The following is a 5,019-nucleotide window of genomic DNA, read 5'->3' as shown; positions in this document are numbered from 1 at the left end:
TTGCTCACCAAGATGGAATATCAATCTGGTTCGAAATGGTTATTAAAAGAAAACATTTTAATGTAACACTGACGCTTCTGTTTTTGTGTGTGTCCTAAACAATCATTTCATCTCTGGTATTGTATTATTAATGAGTGATGAAACAGAAAGGCCCTGGGGGTGCAATTTGATTTAGGTCAGAGATAGCTTCCATGTTCAAACATAAAGGAAAGTTAATTCACAAAAACAAACTAAGAAGAAAATCAATGACAAACCAAACAAGGGCTCCAGAAATGACCAAATATGATTAGTTTAAAAAATGTATTAGTAAAAGCATAGAAAGGGAGGTTCAATTTAATCTAAAGATTGAAATGTTTATATTACAGAGGCAGATTATATATATATATATTTGTTTTAACGTAAAAGAAGTTTCCATTTCAGAAGATATTTTTACTTTAAATCAAAGACAATATAGACGTGGTTTAACTAAACAGAGTTTAAAGCTTTCCATCTTTCCAGCCTAACAAGCTTCAGTTCTAAGTGAAACACTGAATGAGAACTGTAAAGTAAGAAGTGTAAAATATTCAAGGGGTAGATTACTCTCATTGGAAGTTTAGTGTCTACAATTGTTAACTTAGAATAGTGGCCTAATATCTCAGCACAAGAAATACGTACCGGTATCAGCCTTCAGTAACTTCTCAGTGAATCACTAGAGATTGGCAGATAGCTTAGCAGAAAAACATAAAATAAAAATAAACTGCTGCACTCAAAGCTGTGAGTTGTGAGCTGACTCTTGATACAAGTTCTCTTCTCTCCATCATCCTTTCTTTCTGCTGCCATCAACAACCCACCAACAACACACACACACACACACACACACACACACACACACTTCAGTGATTGAGTTGTGTTGGAGCTGCTGAGCTGAAACAGTTGACTGACTTTTCCTTGATAGCCTGAGCTCTCTCTCTCTCTCACACACACACACACACACACACACACACACACACATCTGGTCTGTACACACTGGTCTGTAAACAAATACAAACAGGGGGAGCTGCCATTTTTCTGGATAGAAAGCACTATGACATTTACATTTTCAACTGATTTATATGAATCAGTTTTTATATTCAAGGGTCTATGATCTTCATGGAGCAGAGAAAATGATTTTTACCCCAAAACTTTTGTGAAGAAAGTTCATGAAACGCTGGTATGTCCGGTGGGATTCAATCAATTAAGGTAATAGTTGTACCCTGTTTACACATTTTCCTTTCAGAAATCTTCACATCATCATCAACCGTACAGTTTAAGTTACATCTTTACAAAACATCTGCTGTTGTTCGATGATCTAGAAGCTAACTTACATAATGTCCAAAACCATCAACTGGTTACAATACGTAAAGTAGTTTTTGGCATTACTGGGTAACTAGCAGAGTTACAGAGGTAAATAAAATGTTCAGGTGTTGTCAGGAACTGCTGAGTGAGTGCAGCAGGAGTGAGCCCAAATGCAAGACACTGTGAGCTGAGATTGAGTTCCAGGGTTTATTTATCCCAAGCACGACAAACAGGCATGAACAGAACTCATGAGGACAGGAACTGGTACATCCAAAAGGTAGAAACGGGTAGAAACACAGGACAGGACAGGGAATAAACAGAAACACCAGACATTTATACACAGGGACTAACGAGCAGCAACACAGGTGACTGGGATCAGGGTTAACGAGGCAGAGACAGAAGGGGAAAACAGAGTGACTGGATGACAGGCAGATTACTGGAGGTGAGCAGACATCACACAAGTACAGAATAATGAAAATAACAAACTAATCTAGATCACAACTAAACAAGGAACACAGACCGAAGCTAAGACTTGAACAGAACTCAGGACAGACATGGGAGAACACAGAAGTACACAGACCAGGAGTAAACACTTAAGACATGAACTAAGGCACAGGACTTAGAACCGAAGACACAACCTAGGAACTAAGATACAAGACCAGACAGATATGAAGTAACTTACAGATGACTGCAATAATAAAGGCTACACAGAGACTAAAGCAGAATGAACAAAATCAGATTAATAAAACTGGCAGAGAACATAAATGACACCTAACCAACAGACGGAACCCAAGCATGGTGGTGGGAAACTAACACGAGGGACAGGAACAGAACTAAAGTACTAAGGCAGACACCGAGATAACAGGACAGATCAGAACCACCACACAGAACAAGCAGAAGACTGGATACAAGACCACAGACAGACACAGAGAAACCAAAATCAAAACACCGAGAAGGCATGGCCAAAATAATATAACACAAACAAGCTCAGGGCAGGATCGTGACAGGTGTGGCCCTTCTATTTGCCAGGGTTGGGAGGATTACTTTCATTTAGCCTGTATTTGATTTCCTTAACCCTTTTTTGTAGCTTTGCGTAAGCTCCACTAGTGTTGTATCACAGCATCAATTGTGGGCATTGAGGAGAGATGGATGCCAAAATATGGGAATTTATCAACATTTTCCGACTGTATTTCTACACATTACCAACAGAAACTGTGTATTACTTAAGAGATAATAGGGGTGTGCCAGTCTGATGTTTTCTCCCCTAATACAATTTATTTCACTGTTGAGCAAGAGAATATACTCGCGAAGAACAGATTGGAAAAGAACTTCACTCTGCCTCATCGCATGTCTCTGCATCTCTACACCAAATCACTTTTTTTCACCAACCTGTTTCACTACATTGGTTACACATGTATGTATGTATGTATGTATGTATGTATGTATGTATGTATGTATCATGTTTTTGTTATGAATTTGCTCTGTTTAATTCAGTTGAAGTGAAGACTGGTGTAGCCTGGTCAGCAGACAGTAAGAGCTTTTTCTTTTTGGGCTGGAGGGGTGCTGGGTCATCCCCTAAATCTGTTGATTTAGCGCTGGAGTCTTGGAAGACTATGAGGTTGGTGAGTCTGGAAGATGAGACACACAACACAACTGATTCTCAAAGTTACTATAAGCTTTGTAGGCTGAATCCTATGATGCTGAATGGCTACCAAGTAGTGTCCTCTCTTTTCTAAGGCTCGTCCAAAGCTTAATATTAAATACATTTTTCTGTCCAAGGTCAAATGAGTGTGACAACAAGGCTGATTTCCTGTGTCAGATAAATAAATAAATTTCTCATATGAAATTCAAAGTGCATTCTCAACATCTCAACAAGTGCAAAGTTTAGATTTTTAGTATATTTTATACAACTGGGTCACACTTTCACAAAGGGTATTGGTCAAATATCATAACATGAAGTACATCCTTGTTGCCATTGCCAAACACACAATAAAACAGAAAAGATGGTCCATGTTAAGACCTGAACGGCTTGAGTGTTATAAGAAGTAAAAGGGAAAATAAAAAAACTGCTAAGCACATCTTCCAGGGACAAAATACTGTTGGCATTTTAGTTTCTTACTCTCTTAATCTGACGCCTTTCCAGTGCAGTGTGTGTCACAGCAGACTTCATTAATTCAGTCTCTGTTTATCTCAAATGTTTTGCATTATGATTCATTTATTTAAACTTGTCACATTTTTCTTCCCACACAACTTGTATTATAGGTGTTAAATGAGGCTATTAGTCATGTCGGCAGGATCTAAAACCATGCTAACAACAAAGGGAGGCAGTTTTTAATTGTTTGTTATTGTTAACACAGTTTTGTCTTTGTTTTACTTCTAGTTGTGACAGTCACTTTAACCTGATAATAAAAAATGGTCATTAAGGACTTCACTTGCTGTGAAAATGTGTCAATGGATTCACTATGAGAAGAGGGGCGAGCGTCACTCACACTCACAGTGGTCATTAATTAAGGCTTCAATGGCAAAATAAGTTTGGAAATCCATTAGTGATGCAGCCTGTGAGAGAAGAAATAAGTCTTCTTCCTCCCCCTCTCGTGCCACATCACACTAGCATGCAGGGGCCCGTTTCAATAAGGAGGTTCAATCAACTCTGAGTTAAAACTTGAACTCTGAGTTGACTTACCCTTAAAAAGCCATTATCAATGGAGCCGTGGCAACAACGTCAGACAAAAAGAGGTCTGCATATTTCTCCCCAGCAGAACTGGATGTGTTTATGCAAACATATGCAGAATTTGAACACGTATTTTTTTTAAAAAGCAACACGGCTGCAGCGGCGAAGGACAGAGAGTTAGCTTGGGAAAAAATAGCTGCTCGAGTCAACGCGTAAGTTTACATTTTAATTACTTTTATACAGCGTTGGGTGCAATTAATTACTAAGTTATCTACAGTGGGGGAAATAAGTATTTGACCCCTTGCTGATTTTGCAGGTTTGCCCACTTACAAAGAATGCAACGATCTATAATTTTAATCATATGTACATTCTAACAGTGAAAGACAGAATCCCAAAGAAAATTCCAGAAAATCACATCATATGAATTTATAAAAATTGATAACCATCTGATGAGGAAAAACAAGTATTTGACCCCCTGGACAAACAGCATGTTAATATTTTGTAGAAAAGCCATTATTGGCCAGCACAGATGTCAAACGGTTTTTATAGTTGGAGACAAGGTTTGTGCACATTTCGGCAGGGATGTTGGCCCACTCCTCCCTGCAGACAGCCTCCAAATCATTCAGGTTCCGAGGTTGTCGCCTGCCAACTCGAATTTTAAGCTCCCTCCAAAGATTTTCAATTGGATTCAGGTCTGGAGACTGGCTGGGCCACTCCAGAACCTTGATGTGCTTCTTCTTCAGCCACTCTTTTGTTGCTTTGGCGGTGTGCTTAGGGTCGTTGTCGTGCTGAAACACCCATCCTCGACCCATCTTCAGCTCTCTCACTGAGGGAAGGAGATGTTGGTCCAGAATTCCACGATACATGGCCCCGTCCATCCTCCCCTCAATACGATGGAGTTGTCCCGTCCCCTTGGCTGAAAAGCACCCCCAAAGCATGATGTTGCCACCACCATGCTTGACGGTGGGGATGGTGTTCTTTGGGTTGTACTCGGTGTTCTTTGCCCTCCAAACACGACGAGTTGAGTTGAGGCC

At 39.7% G+C, this 5,019-nt stretch overlaps 1 long non-coding RNA gene across 1 annotated transcript in view; it reads left to right on the top strand.

Moving 5' to 3' along the window:
• The first annotated feature begins 2,806 nt into the window (after positions 1-2,806).
• The window catches only part of LOC123986569, a 4,837-nt gene continuing 2,624 nt past the window's right edge, over positions 2,807-5,019 (top strand). Inside the window, exon 1 of the long non-coding RNA XR_006828904.1 lies at positions 2,807-2,936. This is a non-coding gene — a long non-coding RNA (uncharacterized LOC123986569). The remainder of the gene's footprint in view (positions 2,937-5,019) is intronic.

The sequence above is a fragment of the Micropterus dolomieu genome, linkage group LG17, assembly GCF_021292245.1.
Source record: "Micropterus dolomieu isolate WLL.071019.BEF.003 ecotype Adirondacks linkage group LG17, ASM2129224v1, whole genome shotgun sequence".
NCBI classification, from domain to species: Eukaryota; Metazoa; Chordata; class Actinopteri; order Centrarchiformes; family Centrarchidae; genus Micropterus; species Micropterus dolomieu.
This window is presented reverse-complemented; position numbering and strand designations above follow the sequence as displayed.